We start from the raw sequence: 26,354 nt of genomic DNA on the forward strand, positions 1-26,354 counted from the left end.
TTTAGGGTGACACTTATCGTTTCACCCTGTATAACATCAGTGGTACTTTGCCCATGCATAAAACTAAGCTGCATCTTACCTATTTATCCAACAATATTTGGTACCATCTGAGACAACACTAGCTGAAAGATTACTCGCAGAAACACAGCGCAGCCCTATTATTGAGACCCCTGCAGGAAACAATCACACTACCAGTTCACAATCTGTGTACGGCTCAAGAGCACTGATGGACCATAACAAAAGGACGAGGAAGGAAACTTCAACGGAAGATGTGAATTAATTCTACAAAACATTTATTTTTGAACTCGTATGAAACTGCATGTATGTGTACTGACTCTACGAACTTTGCTTTCTTGAGCCGATATGAAAACATGAACTTGTTGGATGATGGAGATGTGGAAATTATTCCCTTGAACTTGTTTGCATTTGTTTCGTTTTTCAAATGTTGACTGGCTTTGATGATACATCTTAGAACTCGCATTCTATTTGATTTTCTCGTCAAACAGACTAGCACCAGATAAAAAACAAAAACATAAGATATTGTTAGAAATGTTTAGTTAAAACATTTGCATTGTATAATTAAAAACATAAAAAACGTCAGACATTTTTAATATGACTTTCAGCTTAATCTCATATTTTCTTATGTGTAACTTTGTCAGTTCTGTTCAAAATCACACACAAGTTCAACTAGAAAGTTGCCTGCCAAGTTTGAAAAGATACTCCTAAACAAGGTTGGAGATTACATTAGTTGAAACGTTAATATAACAACCAAGTGAGAATAATCTGAATTGTATTTTTTTTTTTTTTAACACCACTTATCAAATGACGTTTCTGAATTTTTGAAATGAGGATTGGTTATTTGTATTATTATTCATCGGACTACTGTTCTCATCGAGTTCGACAAGATACACCTGAAGAAGGTCGGAGGTTATATCGAATGACACGTTGTGAAAATCACACTCAAGATGAGAACAGTAGTCCGATGAATAATACAAATAACCACTTATCAATATCGTAATAATTGTTAGTAGTTGAAATTTGGTAAATTGGATTTCTTGAGGGGACGACTCAGACGTATCACTTGTTTAAAGGTTTGTCTCTTATTTGGATGTGGCTGCACAAAAAGGACACAAATTAACACGAAAAATTGTTTTTGGTACATAAAGAAAACTAGCAACGATACTCAGCATTGCGCAATTAAAAGAATATCAAATCAGCCTTCAAAACATTGTGTGCTATGTCGACAAAAACTTGTCATTAACCTTTTTTCTCATAAATGACAAAAATTGCTTTTAGTTCATTCTTAATTCTTCAATCAACTGTAAATTCAGCTCATTAATCCTTATCCTCTAATGGCTTTCGGCCTTGATCAGTGGTGGCAAAAAAAAGTTGAAACATTGTTCAAAGTTATTGAGACAACAATAAGAAAAAAGATGCTTTGTTTTTATCAAGAAAAATACATGAAAAAGATATATATATATATATATATATTTTATTATACTCATGCCATAATATTACTTTGTTTTTTCTGCCCCCTCCTCTCAGTTGGCACTCTAATATAGTAGGAGGAAGCTGAAATGTTAGGAAACTCTCCAAAATAGTGTCTGTATACATATGGTTTAAATTTCATTCAAATCGGATGTATTCGTATTTGAAGTTTTAAGGGAGTTTTATCCTCAGAAATCATTTGGAGGTGGAAGCATGTGAACGTTCAGCACCTACGGGATAACAGATTCAGGGCCACTTCTATTGATATAAATTTTATACATGATACAAATTTCATCAAAATAGGAGATCTCTATAATATAAAGCTGAACGTCTGTGTGTGTGTGTGTCTGGTCACAAATAGGCTTCTATATGGTTGACTATTATAGAAAACTGATCACATATGATAGATGTATCGAGACATAGGAATGGGTATGTTTGATCTGGCATAATGATTCATTAAAATTGTGGGGTCTGCGTACGCACCTGGTCCACAAAGTATGGAAATAAAAAATTTAAAATTAAAAAAAAAAAAAAAACGTTTACAAATGTTTGATATAGATGTACATAATAATACTTTGATAAGTATGTTTTAACTTAAATAGGGATGGTATAATAAAATTGTGGGATCTGCGTTCGCACCTGGCCTCCATAGAATGGAAATAGGCACAAACTTTAATAAAGACTTTTCATATCTATCTGCATACGTATACTTTGAGAATTATGTTTCAGTTTGAAGAAATACGGTAGGATAAAATTATGGGGTGTTTGTTCGTGCCTGACCTCCATCGAATGGAAATATGTCACAAAGTTTAACAAGGTTTTTAATATAGATCCACAGAATATTGTGATAAGTGTTTCAGTGTATACAGGTATGGTATAATAAATTATGGGGTTTATCTATTTTATTTTTACTTTCATATTTTGCTTCAGTTTTGACACCCCCAAATTCGAAGCTATCTCTTTACAACCCTTCCTTTTCATAAACTAGCCTACAGAAAATGGACTCTGATTTATGAAAGTATGATACTTTCATAAATCAGAGTATGATACTTTCCCAGTCAACGACGGGTACTTTCGCTAGTATATATATATATATATATATATATATATATATGATACTCATGCAGAGAGTGATTCAGACGTAACTCAACACACGTCCGGCTTTCCCCGGAACATGGCGTCAACAGCCGGAGTAAGCTGAGGTGTCGCCGAAGAAATTAAGTCGTTTGACGTAACAAAGCTGAGCCAATGGCAATGTAGTGCGATGGTTTTCCGCACAACGCGCGTTCACGTGAGTTGAAAAATCAAAGCAGCAGATGACAATCATGAAGAGAAAGAAAAAACAATTGAGTTTAAAAAAAAAAAAAGAAAAAAAGAAAAACACCATTTGCGTACTTTCACATAAAAAAAAACAAAAAAAAAAACATGAATTTTACAGAATTAGCTGAACAGTTAAAAACACCAGCAGGAGTCCTGGAATTTTGTCAGGATAGGGAATTACTAGCACGGACGAAAACGTGTACGTCTTGTGGACATGGATGCACTCTTAATGCAAGAAGCAAAGTAAGCGACGGCTACTCCTGAAGGTGCCAGGCTGGCAAATGCCAAACGTTTACCTCGAGCTAGACAGAACTTTTTTCGCAAAGTCTAGGCTGGCAGTTGCCATAATACTAAAACTGATCTACTTGTGGGCGTTCGAGAGAACAACATAAAAAGACCTCCAGCGCAAATGTGGAATTGGCTCGACGTACACCATCGCCGACTGGAAGAATTTCCAAGAGATATTTGCGGGGAATATTTTCTAAGGAATCCCCAGCAAATAGGGGGGGGGCCCAGGCCATACTGTGGAGAGAGGAGGCTTTGTTTAACCGTAAAAAGCATAACGTTAGCAGGTTACTGACACCGATCTGGGTCTTCGGTGGATATGACCCCCGCCGAAAAGGAAGGTTTCTTGGTGAGTGTACCACACGGGAATGCTGAAACCCTCCTTCCATTAATAAAACAATATATTCTGCCAGGGACCATCGTCGTATCTTGTTTTTTAACTTTTAAAAAAAATCTATTAAAAAAAAAAAATAAAAAATTGTTATAACATTTTCCTTTACAGTTAATAAAACTTAAAAATTAAGGTAGGTTTTTCTTTTCTTATGCTTTCATCAGCGACGCTCAACTTACTCCGGCTGTTGACGTCATGTTCCAGGGGAAAGCGGGGCTTATAATATCTATGATTTGCTTAGGGACGTTGTCTCTAGATATATTTTGATCGACTTTTATAAAATTCAAGCTATTCCATCCTCTCATATTTTTTGTATAAAAGCAAAACTAATCAGAAGCGAAAGCAACTTCCCGGCTTTTCTGCCAGGACGTCCAGAAAGCAATCAGCTTTGATCAAGGGGGAGGGGGGAATTCTCATATCAGACAATTGCTATACATTCCTTTTTATGGAGAGCTGGTTTTCCCCAACATCATGGGGAAACAAATAAATGAAACGCCGGAAAGCATAACTGGCCTTCAGCAAACCTTCATTGCTGCACCTGCGTGAACTTATTCACTTAGCAAGTCAACTTTTTGATTGACATCGCTAAATTTGAACGCTTTTCACTTGCTTTGGCCTCATAGCGTAGCAGTAAGATGTCACGTTTTCTTTCACTTTCTTTTCTGCCTTCGCATTACGGGTTCGAGCCTGCCTGACAACTACACCTGGGCAACGTCGGGTACTCCCACTAGTGTGTGTGTGTGTGTGTGTGTGTTTGTGTGTGTGTGTGTGTGTGTATATATATATATATATATATATATATATATATATATATATATATATATACACTGAAGTTTTAAAGGAGGGTATACAGACTTCAGGACACTTCCATTATCTTCCCAAATAAACTTTTGCATAATACACATTTAGATATTTTTCTTTCCATAAGGAACACATCGACTAAATAAATAAAAAAAAATCAAGACATAATTAAGTAAATAAACAAAAAGGGAAAAAGAGAAACAGAATTAACAGGCAATGTTGTAAGCAAAATATCAACCCTAGCACATCAAAGAGAATTCTTTTGTTAACTCTATATAACCCAAACAAGGTGGCATGCGGGTGACATTCCCGCTATGATTTATGAAGGTGCCAACGACAAAAAAATTGCTATGGTAACTAATAGCCAATCAGAAGACACTGTCTTACGTTCCTTACTTTTTCTGAAGACTTTTGAACACAGTAATTTTATCATAACTGGTTTTAATAATAGCTGAGGTGACCTATGAACTGTAAAAATTGTTTGAAATTTGGCCACAACCTTGTAAATTTGTTTATATCAATAAGTGTGTGTGTGTGTGTGCGCAATATATTGTTATAACATGTTACACAAGAAAATGCATTATGACAAATAAATACCCAGATTCAAATGGAAAAGAGAAAAAAATGATTAGCCATTCTTAAACTTCGATTCAAGTTTCAGAATAGATATCTATGACCAGAACACGCTGCAAGAACAACAATACCACAAGAGAGTGTATAAAAACATATGGTGTATCAAATGAGGATATTAACAAAAAAGCGTCCAACAAAACACAAGATAATAAACAAAATAATCAAAGAAAAAGGATATTGCTCAAACTTTGACTGAATACAATTTCTGGGAACAAAAAATTCAAAGTATCAAACATGAACTTGAAAATGGACAACGTTCCGGTTTTGCGATGAATGTGGAATTTGGGAACAAATCATGTTACGAGTATGAAAATTGAAAATATTTTGACGTGGAATGAACAGTTTTTAAGAAAAAAAAAAAAAAAAAAAAATCAATTCTGAATTTTGGAGATGAGGGCTGATTGTTTGCATTACTTGTTTTGATTGAACTATTGTTCTCATCTTGATTCTTATTTGTGCAACGTTTCACCATGTTACATCAACCGAAACGTTGCACAAATAACACTCAAGATGAGAATAGTAGTCTGATCAAAATAACTAATACAAAAAAAAATAAATAAAAATAAGGTATTTATCTTTTGGAGAATATAATGAAGAAATATTAATTTCTCAAATCAAGATGAAATGTTCGGTTATGGAATTTGAGATAATTGCCAGCAGAGTTTGAAGCTTGAAGAAATATTTTCATTCATCTGTCGAGAGAATCTCTCGATATGTATGCGTGTGTAATATCTAAGGTTTCCTCAGATCTCTATTTCATGGTGAGGAATTAGATATACATATTTTCTATTGGTGAGAGTCTAGATCCTTCAATGTTATTCAAGTGTTATTATATATATATATATATATATATATATATATATATATATATATATGAGCAAACAGTTAATAAAATATGTTAAAAAACACTTTGAAATGAGTTAAAAACATATTTAATCTGAAAAAGAAACACTAGATAAATGGATAGTATTAATCCGCGGAGTTTCGAAGAAATACTCTCCTTCTCATCAGAGGGTAGGAATTAGCAAAATGCGGGATCGGATTTTGCATGGAGAAGTATTTGATGAAACAACAAGTAAGTCAAAGATCTTACTTGAAAACAAAATAAGTTAAGCAGAGGGAATATGGTAAAGAAAAAGGTGATTACACATGAATGGATAGTCTGGTGGAAGATAAAAAATCCAGTGACGGTAAAATCCAAATGTAAAACTTCAAGAAAGTTAAAAGAATTTCCATTTGTACAAGTAAAATCCAAAGACATCCCGTAATTGGAAGATGGTCCATAATAATCCAAAGGCAGAAATATATATATATATATATATATATATATCACATGAAAAAACAAAATGGAGGAAATGTAGATAACTACTTTATTAAGTAGTGAAGACATATTTGCAAATCGTAGGTGTTCGTTCCAAGTTCGTGGAATACACACCCGACTGCATGTTCTGCCCACTTTTTATATTTCTGGTTGAAAGTCATGGTACAAGCTTTTGACTTATATGATATCGGTGATGATGTTTGGGAGTTTGATGGAAGATTAAATTTTGAAAGGTCATTGAATAACTTTGTAGCAAATCTTCAGAACGTGGAGGCGGGTAAAAAAGAAAACTGAAAAGCTTTTCAAGTTGCAAATTTACTGGGAAAATAATCCAAGACGAACGTTGGATTATGTGACACTATATTCCATATTTCGTCTTCTGTTGATATTTTTTTTTTGCATTTTAATGAATAGGAATGATCGTTTTAAGAAAACAGCTTCATTCCAGCAGTGCGATTTCACAAGTTTTGGTTCTTTTCACACAAATGTGTTCAACGACATTTTGGAAACCTGAGGATTTTGCACATTTTTGTTTTAAATCTCAGCATTAGTGTTTTGGCTTTGATGGTCCCAAGAGGTAAGAGAAATTGATATTTTAAACTTTATAAATTAGGAAGACAATCTAATGAAAGTAGACTTCTTTTTTTTTTTAATTTAATCTTTTCATTAGAAAAAAAAAAAGCTTAATTAAAGCTAGAAAGAATGATTTTTTTTTTCTTGGAAGTCACATTTCAAGGCATGAAAGCCACTCGAGGATAAGGGTTAATGAATACACAGTGGTAGTATTGTAATCGTTAATGTAAATTGGGTAGAATTTGGTTATTTATGGGAACGGTTCAACAAGAACTCGTTCATATTGGATTTGAAGGCTACTATGTTTACAATACTCTACTCTAGAAAATGCAACCATTCATTTATCTGTACATTTTGATGTTGGGACGATTAATCGAAATCTGAATTAGGAATTATAAAAACCAGAGCATTTTTTGGAGGTATCAGAATCAGAAACATTTGAACCTATTTTCGAATACGCAAAAAATTTCCGTTGCCGATATTAATATTTATTTTAAATTACCATCACCATCAGCAGCCCTGGCGTTTTATTAGCGTCAGTGACCACAACTCTCCAAATTGTAGAGCCAGGTTAATCTTGGGAAGACCATTAACGATGGTAGTTTCCCATTGCTTTCCATCTTGATTCAAGGATGCATCTTCCCAGCGATGGAAACGTGCCCTCAGATACCAATCTGGAAATTTCTACGACTCGGTGTGGTACATACAGTGCTTAGCCTTCCCAAATGGTAATCCATCTGGTACTGCTCAGGCTTAATATACAGCACAATCATGTTGACACTGATTCTTGCCAGATTACTAAAGTAAAATTACCGGTAAAACTAAATTCTATACATCGCCCACTAACAAGTGCATTTTTACATTTGTAAAAATACATACACATACTACATGCGTTTTTACGGTAATAAAAAAAAAATTAAACAAAAACTTTATAGTTAAATATTTAGATTTAAAGAATTGGAATCCATAGTTTAGAACAAAGGAGTAAAAATATTAAAATCGTCCCATCACTAATTGTGTGTGTGTGTATTCTTAAAACTAGAATTTCATTTTTCTTTCATGACTATACATCATGACAGAAACCAATGGACTTTGTTTAATGTTACCCTTTCCTTTGTCTAAAATAAAAACAGAATTAATCTGCTAAAGTAGTTTTTCTTTCATTTCATGCTATGATCTTGTTATTAAAATAAAAATTAAAATTTCAAATTAAAATTACGAAAATATTTCAAGAAAAACACTCGACAAAACGGTAGGCATCAGATTGTTTGAGACATTCTGACAATTTCTGAACTAAAAAAGATAATTCAGCTAACCTTCATGTAAGTTCATTTCTTTTATATCATCATAGTCTACTATTATTAGCATGTCGACACCAATGAAGAATGCAATGCCAAAACAGTAATGACAAAGAACTCTCTCACAAGCATGAACACAAAAGGCAAGACACGCTGTTGAAATGAAGACTTAACATGAAACTAGACTTTCAAATCAAATGACAAACTACAGAATCACCAAGTCGGATATAGGAAATACTGAACAACATCAATTGGGAAGGAGAGAGTTATAATAAAAGGTCAATAATTGACACACAAGTCACAACAGAAGTCATGTGATTTATGGCAGAAATAGACAAAATAAGCTAAAACCATCAAATGAAATTTTTATGCTTTTTAAATAATATATAATATAAAAAAAATTTTTTTAAAAAGTAGTTCCGTTTTCCTGCTTTCCGGCTGACTACAATATGGTTGTGTTCAAGTCTAACGTAAATAAGTTCTTGATGAGCCGTTCCACATAAGATATCAAATTTAACAAATTTTCATTACTAATGATTATTATATTGTCCAATTTCTACTGTACACTCTTTAACCCTTATCCTTGAGTGGCCTCTTGGCCTTGATAATGTGGGGATGCCTATGTAAAAGAAAAAAAAAAAAAAAAAAGTAGTTAATGCTTAGATCAATACCTAAAATACACCTGTGTGATGTTAAAGCATTAGGAAAACTGAAAATTGTCAACTACCTGTTTTTAGAATAATCATTTTGTTTTTTATTTGGGAGTTGTCACTTACCAAGGTCCAAAGGCCATTCAAGGATAAGGGTTAATGAATGTAAGGAGATAGTGAAGTAATTGTTAATGGTAGAATTTGGTTATTTATGAGCACAGCTCAACAAGAACTTGTTTACATTAGATTTGAAGGCTACTATGTTGTATTCAACTGGGAAGCAGGCCAGTGAAACAGGCAAGCAGTTCTGAGAAAGAAGTTTTGTTCATGAAATGTGCTTTCAGATTTAGGCACAGAGAATGTGGGTAAAATCGTATAGCTATTCGAGTGAGGTTTTTTGTGAAAGTTTGGCAAGGGGAAACAGACTGAAGTTTTTTTTCTTCTTTCAAATATTCAATCATACAATTTTATGCGTTTAAACTCATCTCAAGCAAATGGTAGGATTATCACAACAATCTCATTTTACATGTAAAGTTCAAGGTCAAATATAAGTAACTAAATTCACTGTCAGGAAACAGTAAGGCAATTTTTAAGCACAACATCAAACACACGTTAAAATCGATGCCAAAACAAGATTAAAATCTTGTTTTTAACTGAAAACATTAATTGCATTTACAAATTTAAATGGATTCAAGAAGAGTTTCAAATTTTACCCGCCCCATAATTATTCAGATCAATTTGAGTTTTTATCCGTGCCCGTTTCTCAACAACATGCAATAATATTCAAAGTTATGTTAGAATTAACAGAACATTTAGTGACTACCTTAGTGTTAAGAAGTGGACGTAGTACAGAGTTGGTTTCTCTTCATTTGTGTTTTTAAAAGTCTTGTCCACGGATGTTTTGTACAGGTTATCCGGAGTACTTGTCTGTGAAACAATAGATGGTCTATTAAAGTTGAAGATTTGGAGAAATGACATGGAAAGTAAAACGTACAAGAATGAAAGTTAAGACCAAATTGAAGATCAATGGTTGTAGTGTTAGAGAATTACGAAGATATCTCACTACTGATGCAATTCTCTATCTATATAAAAGCCAAGTACGTCCAAGGATGGAATACTGCTGCTATATCTGGGCAGGAGCTGCTAAAAACAGCCTATCCTGCCTTGACAGAGTACAAAATAGACTTCGTGGCTTAGTGGGGGATGCCCTTTTCTATACCCTGCAACCTCTCTCCCACAGAAGAGACGCTGCGAGCCTATCCTTGTTTTATCGTTATTTCCATGGCAGGTGCTCGTCTGAACTCCAATCTCTGCCCCCCCCCTCGCCAATCTTTCATGAAAAACACCCGTCTAGCTGAATCCACTGTGAAAAATTTCCCCCACTCTGTATCTGTGCCTAAATCAAAACGTGGATTCCATGAACAAAGCTCCTTTCTTAGAACTGCACGCCTGTGGAACTCTGTTCCGTCTGCCTGCTTCCCTCCGGACTACAACTTGAATGTCTTCAAGTCCAACGTTAACAAATTCCTAATGAACCGCCCCCCTTAAGTAAACACTTCATCAAATCTCTACACTAACGTAATGTACTTGCAATAACCCTTATCCCTGAGTGGCTTCCGGGCCTTGATAAGTGGTGATCAATATAAAAAAAAAGAAAGTTCTCTTGCTGAGTCTGTGGAAAAGGAATTGGATGAAACTCAATTTTTTGTGGTACTTTTTACATTATTTGTTTATGCTATACTTACTACTGGATATGCAAGTGATGCAGTGAAATTACAGATTAAGTTTAGAAATGATAACGAGTTTCTGTGGAAGACAATGGCAACGGATGAAGCCTCAGATATGAAGAAAAATATACTTGGATGGTGGAGCATGTTCTGAAGTCTTGTAACTTTGTTGATGAGATTGGAGCACATGGATGAGCTAGTGTCTGCACCAGTTAGAAGTAGATAAAGTTGAGTGAACTTCTGTCGTAAATAAAATGTAGCGTGTTAGCACTGTTTACCAAGGGAAGAATAACCTTGCATTAAAAAATCTGGCCAGTATTAAGAACACTCATTGCATGGACAGAAACAATACGGGCACGGTACAACGTGACTCCTAAAAACAGGCTTTAAATCCGGAAAATTGAATCTAGGCAGTATAAAAAGATAAGTGCAGAACAAGAGACATTGTATGGGTGAAAGAATAAATTAGATTTCTTGGGCTAGTACGCATAAAACAATTGAGATCACAGGGGTCATTTGGTAGGGGAAGGTCAAAGAAAACATGGGAGAAAATGGTAAGGATAGACGAGAGAAAAAGCAATAAAAGGCTATACAAGAGGAATTATTTTGAAAGTCAATCGACAAGGCAACAGCATAGAAAAAAGAAAAAAAAGACTACAAATCGAGATAACAATAGTGCGTAATTCATCAATAAAAGTCAAAGTTTTAACTTGTAATTATCGGAAGCTGATGTAGATGCACTTCAAAAGAAAGAAAAACATTGAGAAAATATATATATATATAATTCCAGAGGTAAAGCAACCAATGAATTTTTAACAAGGTCAATACAATAGTGCTCAAACTTTTTATTTGTTTTACATAAGCATTAATATGTCACTACATATTCATGAGCATGTTTCAGTCAGTTACAAGTAACTGGAGACCTCTTCAGGCAATATTGCTTATACAAAGTCCATAATCTAAAGTATATATATATATTTTTTTTTATTGAAGTCTGATGAAAGGCTGGTTATGTGAAGATTTTCAAATGACATAATGCTTGAAATTGTCCAACCGGTATTGAAATAATTGTAACTTACAATGAAATACACTTTTTGTTGCTACCAATTCCTTTTTTGAAGTTTTGGTTTTGTTAATACAGTATATTAATGCTCAATCATGAAATATGATAATTTTGTAGCTTACTTTTTAAGTCATCTCTTTTTGGCTTAAAATTCATTGGTATATAAAAAATTTACTGAATTATACGAACCCAGTAAAATTCAGTATATTACAAACAAGTATATTATATATATATATATATATATATATATATATATATAAAATGGACTCTCCCATCGTTTTGACATATGAGCTCCCGCCACAAGTTGCTCAGAAATCTACACAGATGATTTGTTTATAGTGGTGAAGGCTTTGTGTAGAACCAACCACACTTTTTGGTATTACTAACCTTTGTTGGTGCAGATGACTGCCACAGGACAGTATACAATAGACCACAGGTTTTTACATGTTTCCTTCTTCCAGATGCATGTCTTAACAAAAAGTTGGGGGGGGGGGGGGGGCATCTCTCCCAGTGAATTAATGCGCCCCCAGATAGCAACCTGGAAATTTCTATAACTTGGCGCGGTACATACAGTGCACCAGCTTTTCCAAATGGTCACTCATCTGGTACTGGCCAGGCTCAGCATTGCTTAACTTCAATGATCTGGTGAGAACCGTTGTGTCAACGTGATTGTGTCATTTATATATATATATATATATATATATATATATATATATATATATAAGAGCAAATAGTTAATAAAGCATGTTAAAAAACACTTTGAAAAAGAGTTAAAAACATATTTAATCTTAAAAGGAAACACTTGATAAGTGGATAATCCTTAATCCGCAGAGTTTCGAAGAAATACTTTCCTTCTCATCAGAGGGTAGGAATTAGCAAAATTCGGGATCGGATTTTGCATAAAAAAAGTATATACACATACAAGCGCTCACGCACACACAACTCCAAAGTATGGAAATAAAAGAAAAATATTTATACTTTAACTCTGAGCACCGAATTATTTAGGTAGAAATATCTTTAAAATGACTGTAAGCTTAATTTTTCATTACAGGCCCAAACAATGTGTATGATATTTGTAACACGAGTAGGACTATCAAAATAAATTATAAATTAAACTAATATGCATACCGTGATGGCTGTCATCTTGTAATTTTAATAAGATTATCCACTCATAGAAAATTGTCACTTTCTCATGCACATATTAATCTATTGCTGGGTTTATTGCATACATATGAATATATGTGCTCTTGTGTTATATATTCCAAATAAAAACACAGTTTTGCATAAATTATTAATCTTATTTTGGGGAGCCATTTTAAGAGCATAATTTACAACCCTGAAAATTATAAAATTCAAGCCATCAAGTAAATTGTAATGAAATGTGCCATTTTGTCCCATCTGTAAAACTGCTTGTCAGCATGTGAAAATGTTTTTATAAGTCCAGACGACAGGTAAAGCATGCATAGAAAGATCATTTATTTTTTTTACCCTTCAAACACTGCTATCACTACAATGAAATTATACCTTGGCCTTTTGGCTAAGATCAAAGTGTAGTATCTGTTCTTCAGATGCGGCACTTCCATTTCTCGTTCTCTTTCAACGGAGAAGAAGTCCTTCACGACAGAGACAATTTTTATTTTTGTACCTTTTCTCCATGTTAAAAAAACGACCCTGGTGTCTCTCTCGTAGGGAGGCATTGTAAATAGGTACAATGAAATTTGGCCTTTCCTCATCGATGAGTGTAGCAAAATGCCTCAAATAAGTCTATGCAACCTTTCTTCTATTACGATACATATTGTATCCATTCAATAGAGAGTCACATCTGAATGAACTTCCTCAGTGGAATCGGTTTAGCTTTTTTGATAGAATGTGAGCATTTATTGTAGCAATCCAGAGTTGGCCATTGACTATTCTAAGGTACCACCTTATTGACCTATAGGGAAAGAGATAAGTTTGCATTTTTTTTTCTTCTTTTTTTTAATTTATTTCATTTAGGAATAATTCTTGTCTGGATAGAACATACAGCTAAATTTGGGCACACGATTAATCAGAGCATCATATCAAATGCCAGGTCAAGAGTATAGCATTTCTAAGAAACTTTCTGTTTGAAAATCTGCAAAATATCCACAAAATTTGGACAAAGATTGCAACAATACCTTCCACAGCACCATATACACCAATACACATCTGGGATTTCCCATAAAGCCACAAACACTATGTGAACAGTTTTCAGCTGACAATATGCATGTAGTATCGTCTGGTGCAAAACAGCTTCACAAAGAAGGTTAACTCAAAAGCATTAAAAAATCAAAACTTTTAGAAACAGTAAAATCTTCAATGATACAGATTCAGAAAAAATACTCGTGCTGATTATGACAAAAAAAAAAAAAAAAAAAAAAAAAAAAAAAAAAAAGACAGATTTATATTTCAGGTGAACTTATGAAAAGGAGGGGGGGGGCTGTAAACATCAATTCATCTTGCAGAAAAAAAAGAAAATCAAAATATATATAAAAACATAAAATGTTGAAGAACTTACATAAATATATAAAATATAACGTTTTTTATGTCTAGTCTTTATTTTCTTAGTCGAGCAGCTACAAAGTTGGCGTTTAGTTTAATGGTGAACGATGTAGAGTTGTCAGCAGTAATCAGGGCCCAATCTGAACAGCATGCAATGTACTTTGGCCAGTTTTGTCCAACTTCAAACACAACAAAGGTGTTTGCTACTTAAAAGTTTGGCTAGGATTTGAATCACTTTGAATAAACAAATCTAAAAGAAACGGTTCCTGGTAAATACGACATCAAGGAAGACATTGCAATGCTTTCTCACTCATAAATAGTTGTTGTTCGGCAGAAGAATTGTAAGTGGCTACATATGCAGCCTCGCCAGGGTCCTTGCATATGGGTTGTTCTTGTTAAAGACATGATACAAGCTAGGAAGAAAGTCAGTTCAATTAGATTAATGTAAATGCCACTAGAGTATAAATGTGACTTCATCTATTATATAACAACGCAAATGTCTATATGTCCAGTTAAAACTTGAAAAATACCCAAGAAACACCTACAAAGTTGATATTTTTTTTTTTAATTGATATAACCTCCGAGTGTATATGTTAAAAACAAAAAATAATTTAAAAAGATTATTTGGGAGTCGAATATTTATATCATTTAATGTTCCTATTTACTTTGCCTCCACACGAGGGCAGAGTTAGACACTAAGGTCGTTTTTTTAATGTGAAGAAAAGGAACAAAAATAAAAATTGTCTGTCATGAAAGATTTCTCCTCCACTAACAAGACGTCCATACATCTTTTAATGCTATTATGTAAAGAGAGGGGGGGTATGTTAAATTTTTGCCCTAGGTAATGCTGGGTAGCCCTGCTAGTATAATATACAAGAACCACTTTCATTCCCGAGCACTCCTATTAATCAAAGTTAGTCCCTATTTACTTGCTTCCCCATGTGAGCAAAACTAGATCCAAGGTCGGTTTTTAATATGGGAAAAATCCACCTCCCTTAAAGTGAGACACACTGTATTTGAACAAAAAAATTTAATTGCCTCGGTCTAGAAGGATTTCTATCCTCTAACCAAACAAATGAAAATATATCTTGCAGAAAAGAAAATAGACACAGTTTCAACAATAAAAATGTGATTCAACAAGATTTTGCTAAGAAAATAATTCTTGGATTTTTCTTTTTTTAAATCTTCAAAATCCAACTAAAGTTGATTAAATTATTCATGTCGCAGTGATATCGCTTTCCTCATTTTATTTACAAAAAAAAAAAAAAAAAAAAAAAAAAAATTGTTTATACCGAAACTGCAAACATTTTATGTAGAAAACTGAGTAATGATGTTTTTCGACAAAGAAATTTGGAGATGACTAATAATTCAGCCAATATAACCTCGAACCTTCAGGTGTATCTTGTCGAACTCTGGAATCTGCATGAAATTTCAAACAGAACAAGAGCATGCTACTTTCGGTGATTAAATAAACGGTTCTGTTCAGATTCTTCGAGTTTGACAAGATATGTCTGAAGAAGGTCAGAGGTTACATCGACAAAAACGTGTGAATAACATGCAAGATGAGAACAGTAGTCCTAATAATCCAAATTCCACAAAATGTTTTTTAGCCAGAATCATTTTCATACGTCATCTAGGCAGGTTACAAATTTGGGATGACAACTGTAAAAACGGCACAACATAAAAAGTGTTAAAAATGGTGGAAACAGCTGACAAAACAAACTCTTACAATGAGGTGTTGAATAGTCTGTTTTTATTATCAAGACTTTCCAGCCTGGGGACAAAATTTAGTACCCATTCTATCTTAGGTCAGAAAGAAATCCCTTAATCGAGATAATTTTTATCCCAGATACAGAATGTCCCTTTCTCTTAACATTAAAAACTGACCTTGTGCTTGAGTTACGTCTTCATGGGGATGAAGTGTAAATAGGGGATTCCTAAAAAAATAAGATAAAATATTGAAAAATCCCATCATACAAGTTACTTTTTGGTGGCAAGATATGTTGCAAGAAGAGATTTAAAACCACACTGCTCGTACAGTAGTTGGCAATCTTGCCAAGAGAGAGAAATTGTTTTTGGTTTCAAAGTGAACTCAATTCTAATTATGAAAATTGTTTTACACTAAGTTGAAACTTTCATTTTCGCTACAGAGAGGTCAACTTGTGATCGAGAAGCAACTGTAGTTATCCAGCGACAGCTGTTTTGCTATATCACGGAAAAAAAAATAAAATAAATAAAATTATATATATGGATAAAAAAAAATCAATACGAAAAATATAGAAAATGTCTATATTTTTTCTGTGTTTATTTCCTATTTGTTGACATGCAGGAATACAAAAGGTCTTTCGAAAAAAATAAAAACGATTTTTCAAAAGCACAAAATTTTCAACAGATGCTTCACTCTTCTTCAGTGTGAATGATAGAAGCTCGTGTGCAGGGCGGCCATGGCAGGCAGGGCTAACAGCAGAAGAACAAGTATAGCCAATGAGGTTAAGATGTATCTGAAAACGACCATCCCAATATTTTTGATTTAGAATGGTCAGCAACTTGTATGGCCTTTATTCAAATCTGAGTCTTTCATAAAATGTTGAAGTGGACACCCACGCACCCATACGTACACACTCGCACCCATAACCATACATGCATGTACATCTGTACATTACCACACTTCTACACATAACTGTACACACAACAGAATATGCACACACGTTTATAGACATACATACACATGGAGAATGATGAACAGATAGACATACGTGGAAAGTACCGACCAAAAGCTGGTAATCCCCATTGAAATCAAATTTATTATGGTTCTAAGTATGGGACAGGGTGAAAGGGTACCGTCTTCTTTGCTTATCTGAATTTTATGTATATTCGCCCGTGCACCCACACTCACATGTCCGCACATATGGCTGCCTCTACCAGTTTTTTAAAAGTTGATATGTTAATTTTATTTGCTTCCCATCCATATCTGAACCCATACGTTCATGCACACACACACACACACACACACACACACACATGTATATCCATACAAGCACACATGTGCGCACACATGCATACACCATATGTTTACATACACACAAATATATACGTGAACACGCATACACCATATGTACACATACAAATATATATGTACACACCTGCATGCTGACAAGTGTAAATGTACATGCACACACACACACACACACACATATATATATATATACATACACCCACACATGTATCTATAAAGAAAACCAAAACAAAACAATTCTTCTGGAAAATCTACAATAGTGTAATAAATAATGGGCAATCAACAATTCCTCCACTATCCAACAATCATGAGCTTGTTTGCTCAGCAACTGAGAAGGTTAACATGCTTGCCAGTCTGTTTGCCTCCAACTCCACACTGGACCCTGCTAACCACCCCCTACCTGACTTTACTTTGCTGACAGACGCCACACTAGATGATCTGAAAATCACCCCTTCTCAGGTGTATGCTATCATAAAAAATCTTGACACTTCAAAAGCATGTGAACCTGATCTCATCCCGGCTGTGCTATTAAAAAAGTGCTCCACCGAAGTAGCTCCAGTTCTCTCCAAACTTTACAACAAATGCCTTAACAAATCTTGTTTTCCTGCCTGCTGGAAAACTGCTTGCGTGGTACCAGTTTTCAAAAATTCTGGTAAAAGAACTGACCCAGTAAATTATCACCCCATTAGCCTCCTACCACTTTTCGCCAAAATATTTGAGACCATAATTAACCAAGCTCTAGTCCATCACCTTACAGATGCTAAACTTCTGATCGACCAACAATATGGATTTAGACAAGCCCGTTCCACAGCAGGCATCCTAACTAATCTCTGAGCGTATATACCAATCACTGGACAAAGCAGGGGAGGGAAGAGCGATAGCTCTAGATATATCAAAGGCTTTTTACAGGGTATGGCATGAAGGTCTTCTCAGGAAAATCACATATGGTATCACTGGAAGAGTACTTAACATAATTAAATCCTTCTTAGATAAAAGAAAAATCCAGGTTGTCCTCGATGGTCGTACATCTAAACAATGATATAAATGCGGGAGTGCCTCAGGGGTCTATCCTTAGACCTCTATTATTCTTAATATTCATAAATGACCTCCCTGACAAAATTGCCTGTGAGATGGGTATATATGCTGATGACACTATGCTCTATAACAGACATGACAGGAAAACAAATGAACATATATCTAAAGAAATGGCAGAAACACTAGAGGATGACCTTCAATCTGCAGTGGAATGGGGACAAAAATGGATGGTCACATTCAATGCTGTCAAGACTAAACTTGTTTCCTTCAATAACTACAAGAAGGAACCTTCTCTACCACCAATAGCAATGGGCAAAGACTATCTGAAAGTACATCTTTTAAACTCCAGGACCGCTGCGAAAAAGGTAGGTTCTCTTTACCGTGGTAGAAAGCTACTAATGCCCGAAAATATTCTGTACCTCTATAAGGCCACCATTCGCCCATGTATGGAGTATTGTTGTCATATTTGGGCTGGTATATCTGCTACTAGTCTCTCACTCCTAGACAAGGTTCAAAAGAGTCGCCAACCTGATAGGTCCTGGACTGTCATCTGAGCTTCAGCCTCTGTCCCATCAACGAAATGTAGCATCCCTCTGCCTGTTCTATAAGTACTTTAACGGTGAATGCTTTGATGAACTGCAAACACTTGTACCCCCCCTCGATGTAAATACCTCCGACAAACACAACAAGCAGCAAAATCCCACCCCTTCACAGTTGAGATCCCTAAATGTAAGGGAGCCTTCTACTCCAGTAGTTTCTTCCCCAGAACCGCTAGACTTTGGAATTCCGTTCCTCGTTCCTGCTTCCCCAACTATACTGACATGCAGAAGTTCAAGTGTAACATGAACCGACATTGTGCTGCCCAACTCCCTACATAGTACCGCTGTAGCTTATGTCCCTGATAGTAGCCCCCTACATCAAAGTGGCAATGTACCTTGTTTGGGGTGAAAATGTAATTAAAAAAAAAAGAAGAATTACGACAGAACGGTCGATATTCTATTGAATAAAGCTATATCTATATATCTATAAAAGTGAATGTGTGTGTATGTGTGTCTGTACATTTTCCTACGTAATAACTGTCAATTTATTAACCCTTATCCCCGAGTGGCTTCTGGGCCTTGATAAGTGGTGACCACTGTAAAAAAAAAAAAAAAAAAAGTCTGACTCGAAATTTGATATACAGGATACTGAGATTTGGGAAAATCTTTGTAATCTGTTTTCGGCCAAAAATTTGGCTGTTAAGGGGTCCAAGTTCAACAATTTGATCTTAACTCTACTAAACTCCTTCGCCAATTTTGGGTCTAAACACTTGAAATTTTAGATATAGGTTCCTTGGACATGGATCTAACTTAACTTGATTTGAGCCCAAAACAATAAATTTTAAGGGGTCATAATAGAGGTCAAAGTTAAAAAAATTGACCGCATTTTTTTTTTTTTTTTTGCTCAACATACACCTCCAAACACCTGGGGCAACGCCGGGCTGAAATGCTAGTTAACAATAAAATATAAGAATATTTATTTATTTCAACCGCTTACCGTAGATTCTAATGTCTAGCATTAATTGATATAAACACACACACACACACATTGTTTTTAAAAAAAAAAATAAACATTCTTTATTTTCATTTACTTCATTTAATTTCTACTTTTGTTCAAATAATGTTCAAATAAAATATCGATGAAAACCTTAGATTTTGGACTATTTGATATCGAACATTTCTCTCTCCGTCTGTGTGTCCCTACGTCTCTCTCCCTCTCTTCTCCCACACGCATCCACACTTATAAACATATATACCCATACATACATACATAAAATGACAAAGATAAGGGAAAAGCATTATTTTTAAATTAAAAGCCATCATAATTGGAAGCTCAATATGCCAATTAGAGCATATATAATTATGTTATTAAAGAGTAAATCTTTAACAAAGCAAAACTTATCAAGATAAGAAAACCTCAACACTATTAAGGGGAGCAGAAAACAATATTAAATGAAAGATGAGGAATAATAAAGTTATAACAGAAGGCCATGGCCTGAAGTTTTTTTTTTTTTAATTTCCTCTTAATTTTTACTTATTGTTCTGATTATATATATATATATATATATATATATATATATATATAACTTATTGCTCTTATTTCATTTAAAAGATATATAAATACACATACACAATATATACACATACACACGGTATAATCATGTTGACACATCAGTTCTCGCTAGATCATTGAAGTTAAGCAAAAGTGAGCCTGGCCAATATCAGATAGGTGACCATTTAGGAATACGTCAGATAGGTGACCATTTAGGAATACGTACCGCGCTGAGACGTACAAATTTCCAGGTTGGTATCTGGAGGCGCATATAATTCACTGGGAGAGATGTGCCTCCAGTCTTCATTAAGACATGCATCTAGAAGGAAAAAATTTTGTAAAACCTGAGGTCTACAATCTGCTGTCTTGTAGCCACCATTGCACTGACAAAGCAGTTGTATCAAAAAGTGTGGTTGGTTCTGCACAAAACCTACACCACTATCAACAAATCATCTGTGTGGATTTTCCAGCAACTTAGTTGTGGTGGAGCTCATGCATCAAAATCAACAGGAGGTTCCACCATATATAGTGACCTTGTGTGTGCATGCAGAACAGTCTCTACCAAACTACTGTCAGCTTTTGGTCTACAAACTTAAAACTTGATACACAGTAGAAGTCCAGGATACGCCGTTAAAAATTAGCAAAATACAGTACAGTATATAATACACATGTATATAATCAAATAACATTATAAATAACACCGTAAAGCGGGGCAAATACTGCAACCAGAGGCCGAAAAAACATTGTATTCCACATCGTAACCAGAACAAAAAAAAAAAAAACATATCCTATGGTCACCGTATCCCGTGGTTCTGCTGTATAAGGGATCCAGACCCATGGAACAAATTTGATTTTTTTTTTTTAGCTACTAAAATAGTTGCTAAGGGATCAAAATCGAAAAACTGAAACTTGGTAGGCATAAGAAAGCGCTTCTCTATGCATTCGCAAGTTCACATTTATACATTAAAGTCGGTTAGTTTTTTTTAATTTTTATATCCATCTGTCATTAGTTCAGATGTTAACGAATAATGCCGAGTGCTAAATGTTTTGGTTTCGATTAGAGCTGATAGCACCCATTTTTTTTTAAACTTTGAAACCAATACTATATACTGGGTACAATATAATAGAATAAAAATGGCAATGCAAAACTATACTAATGCATATAAATTTAATTGATTCAATAGGTTGGTTGTTTTTGTTTTACAGCATATCAACCTTTTCAGGTTATTTAATGCCAAGTCCAGTGATTTTGAAGAAAATTTTTTTAATAGAGTATATTTGTTTTTTAAATCGGTTTCTATTTAACACATAGTTGGGACCCTAACAGGTACTACCACTCCGGGTCAGAGTGGACCTGGGAGCAATGGCAATTAAAGGGTGGCTCCACACTCCCCAAAGCCCACAAGCTGGGGCCTCACCATCGGATATAGTTTAAGGTCATATCCAGGACCCAGATTCAATAGGGAGATTACATCAATTAGGGGTGCAAGCTTAATATGCTCTTTATACCTAGGTATTTCGAAGCCTAATGCTTATCATCAGAATAGAAGAGAAGGTGCTATGTAATATATTAAAGATGGGATATCTAGCAATGACTACATTAGGTGCTAAATAATGGGGCATGAAAGGAAGAGAGTAAAACAAATGTGGAGGGAGGAAGAAAGGAGAACTACAATGATTAATGCAATAAAGTCCTCAATTTTTTAGCTTTGCATTATCTCGACAAGTTTCCTTTTAAAGAAACTCTAATTCTCTGGTTATATCATTATAATTTGTAACCCCCTTTTAGCTGGATCTTTAATAAGATATAATACAAGTTACAAGCTATTGTTAAACACTTAAGATGGCTGACTATTGTTGCCTATTTGCTGGATATAGATAGAATTTATTTTTCATCATGTCATGTAACAGTTGGAATTGATCTCCCTGAGCGCTTGGAATTGAGTTTAAGGTGATTCTTGTTCTGGGAGTTCAAATCATTTACAAAGATGAAACACATACGTATGTAGATAATAATTAAATAATATTATTAATATATATACATATTATATATCATCCACATAATGTACTGTTTTGCTGTTACATAGCTTATCAGTGTGGCTAAACTACCAGCTATCTCAAGCCAGGATTGAAACTAGACTGTCTAGGCAACAGTCAGCGCTTCTCACCGTTACGTTATTTGCCTGCTGTTGAGATGGGTATGCAAAATTACAATGTTTAAACATTGTCTAAAGTATTTGTTTACAAAAAGAGCGTTGCTTTTTTACGCCAGTGGCAGTTTATTTTGCTCCGAATATGCTCAAACCCCCCCACACACACACACACACACACACAATTTCCATTGTTGTGGCTTTATTTATTTATTTTTTTTTTTCAATCAAAGTATTGATTTTGATAGAAGTTTGAAATTTCATTGGATTGAGCTTTGGATTCACCAAAAATTGCTCATTTTTTATCCACGATCGAAAATTATGCTTAAATAGAACAATGTAAAAAAAAAAAATAAAAAAAATAAACGAAAAGTCATTGAATTAGAAAACAGTCAAATAGTGAATTAACAAAATGTCATTTTTAAAATCAATATGCAAATGACTTAGCAAAAGAGATGTCGATAAAGTTTACCTTAATCTTGCATATGACATTAGGATTTTAATGCCATTGACGATTTAGTACTTGCCTATAAAACAATGAAAGGTCAAACGTTAAGTTACAAACTTGGAGAAATGAAAAGCTTAACGGCCCGAGTGTGAAGGTTACTAACGTGATAATTCATGGTTGTTGTGTTGGAAAGCCCCCCCCAAAAAAAAAGTTCATCTCTTCAGTTTTCGGAAAAGGAGTTAGATGCAATTCAATTTTTTGTTATACTTGTAAAACACTGGCTGCATAAGTGTCAAGTTGAAGTTGCTGCTTAAGTTTGATTTAAAATTTATGTTGTACAAAACTTTCACTTACAAAAAAAAGGTTCAAAATAAAAGAGAGGGACTCAAAAAGTGCTACAAAAGATGTAAACGCAACACTTGCAAAGAACATGGATTCAAATATAACAGTCAGAAGTTTAAGCAGTTACATGCCAAACACAAAGCAAACCAGATGCCTAATCCATTGAACCAGTGGTAAAAAAGGAGTTTGTTTCAGCTCTGCCCAAATCTTTACTCCTAAAAATATTGAACAACAACTTTCTTTTCTGAATATTTGTAATCATACATGAGCATCGCGAAACGACAAAAAATTAAAATAAAATCTTTTTATCAAAAAATAAGTTTTTAAAATTAATTTCACTCAAAAATTGAAAATATATTAATTTTTTGTATAATTAAGAAAAAAACTTTATGAAAATCGTTTGAGACAAGACAAAGCCGCTTGAAAAAGAAGGAAAGCTGATTATTACAAAGACAGGAGATGCCTATTGACCTTAGTCTTGAAAAGACCGAGGCTGTAGGTAGAAAGAAAACAGTGAGCAGGAATAGAGTTCCACAACCTTGCAGTCCTTGGAAAGAAGCTACTGGAATAGGAAACTGTATTACAATGAGGTATTAAAACAACGAACAAGTTAAACGAGTAGGAACAAAGAAAGCATGGCATAGATAAGACAATTCTGAGGAACACACGTCATAGCATTTGTAGAAAAGACTGAAACTGGCAACATCATGTCTTTAAGAGATTACAGTTAAAAAGGGGGGGGGGGCAATCAAATTAGATATGTTTCTGCAATTTATCAAAAACCTTCAAATGGGACACAGATCCACGAGCCCAAATACGACAATACTCTATACATTGTGTGATGGTAGATTTATAGAGAGTGTGAGGAAGTGTTTTACATTGTTTGAATTTTGAAAAAAAAAAAAAAAACACAACTATGCCAGAGAACTACCAAGACTTACTGCAAATGTAGTCTGACCATAAGAAAATGAAAACATTTATGAGTATTTGGGCAAATCTCTATTTTTAACTATTTTCAAGTGAACATAAAAACAAATGCCCAAAAATTTATACTAATTAATCTATATATATATCTATAAAAGTGAAAGTGTGTGTGTGTCTGTGTACATTTCCCTACGTAATAACTCTGTCAATTTTCAATCTACAGACTCGAAATTTGATATACAGGGTACTGAGATTTGAGAAAATCTTTGTAATCCATTTTCGGCCAGAAATTTGGCTGTTAAGGGGTCAAAGTTCAACAATTTGATAGGTTTCTTGGACATGGATCTAACTTAATAACTTAATTTGAGCCCAAAACAATAAATGTTAAAGGGTCATAATAGGGGTCAAAGTTTAAAAAAATTTGACCTCTGTAGACTACCAAATTACTAAAGACAATTTCTGGTCTAAACATTTGAAATTTTACATAAAGGGTATTCAGAGATAGGGCAAGCTTTTTAATTAGTTTGGGTCGAAAATTTGAGCTACCAATATATAAATCTATGTATGTATGTTTGCATGTCTGCCTAAAACTTTCGACAGAGGCAATGGATTTTCACAAGATCAGTATCGTTTTGAAGCTTGACCCTTCAGACGACAAATATTGAAAAATTGGCTAAAAACATTAATTTCTTCACCCTTAACTGGGCACTTTTCTACAGGGAGGGGGTGGCTTTTTTTCGGCAATATTTTCGAAAGTCATCCCCTCTTTTCGATTGTCTAGCCTTAATTTAATCCTACATCATTTCCGGTTTGGCGGTGGTTGTAACAGCAAAGACGTCACGTTTTTTTCCCATTTTTTCCTCTTTCGGGGTACGGGTTCGACCCTGCCTTCCTACTCCCACTTTTTTTTTTTTTTTTTTTGCTCAACACACCTCCAAACACCCAGGCAACGCCAGGCTGAAATGCTAGTACAATAAAAATTTGTTTTGAATATGATCAGGCAACTCGTTTTAAGCAGACAAAAAATAAAAATTCAATAAATAATTGAAAAAGAAATTTTTTTAAATGACAAAACCACAACAATGAAGGCAAATGTGCATCTACAGCAAATTGCACTGAAATATTCACAACACATTTCGTAATTATGATCTCAAATTACATTCAGATTGCATTGTTTATTGGCTCAGAATAATACAATTCACTTTTTTTTTTTTTTTTTTACAAAGGAGTCACCTCTTATCACAGCCCAGAGGCCACTCGAGAATAAAGGTTAATGAGTATACGGTTATCATTGGGACAATAGTGTAATAATCGTTAGTAGTGGAAATTTGGTAAATTGAATTACTTAAAGGGATGACTCATCAAGAACTGGTTTATGTTGGACTTGAAGACGATCATATTGTAGTCAGCTGGAAAGCAGACAAATGGAACAGAGTTCCACAGGCAAGCTGTTCTAAGAAAGAAGCTTGGTTCATGATGTACATTTAGGTTTAGGCACAGATAAAGAGTGGGGGGAAATTATTGTTAATGGTTTCAACATTACTGAATGAACATTTTTGATTTTTGCCAATTTTGTGTAAATATTTTTCGTTGAAATGAATGTAAAAATTGCATCCAATTCAAGCATTAACTTGGCAATATGCACTCAGGATGGATCGAGCCAGTTCCTACCATAGAACACACAACATCCCACACGAACGCAGACCACGCCCGACAATCGACAACGGGCAAGATTATGGGCAGCCAGACTCGGAACCAGCAACAAACATCGTAAACCTGTGGACCAGAGGTTCAATGTTGGCGTTGAAGACTTGTAATCACGTCTTCAGCTGATTTCCAAGGCATCTTTGCCAGCTTTTGAGTGGTTCATTCACAAAGCGATAGCTCCAAAACCACAAAACTACTCAAGTTAACAGTAAAGTTAGAAAAATCTATTTAAAAATAATTTGGCTATACACAATAATGCACCATCTTTTTTATAATGTTTATGTGTATGTGATATCAGTTAAAGTTAACTAATTTGCATAGTGTTTATGAAAAAGGACTTTTATTAATTAACTATTTGGTATTTCTTTTTAATTCAACCATTGTTTGGATTTTAATAGAACAATTTTTTTTTTCCTGGACAAATATTTAGCAATTCTGTTCAAATGTTTATCTAGATCCCTCTCCAACTTGATTTTTAATAAGTTGCAATCTATTTCGAAATTGAAATGAAAAGACAAATTCATTTTGCTTCCTTTACAATATTTTAAAGAAATTTTTATTGAAATTACCA

General features: G+C 34.3%; 1 protein-coding gene and 1 pseudogene across 10 annotated transcripts in view; one reads left to right on the plus strand and one right to left on the minus strand.

Moving 5' to 3' along the window:
• Positions 1–26,354, minus strand: part of LOC145245726 (paired amphipathic helix protein Sin3a-like) — a 173,177-nt gene that overhangs the window by 133,080 nt on the left and 13,743 nt on the right. The window lies entirely within an intron of this gene.
• Positions 13,068–13,200, plus strand: LOC145246326 (U2 spliceosomal RNA; annotated as a pseudogene).

Source organism: Euprymna scolopes, chromosome 23 (genome assembly GCF_053919585.1).
Source record: "Euprymna scolopes isolate OS-2025 chromosome 23, ASM5391958v1, whole genome shotgun sequence".
Taxonomy (NCBI): Eukaryota; Metazoa; Mollusca; class Cephalopoda; order Sepiida; family Sepiolidae; genus Euprymna; species Euprymna scolopes.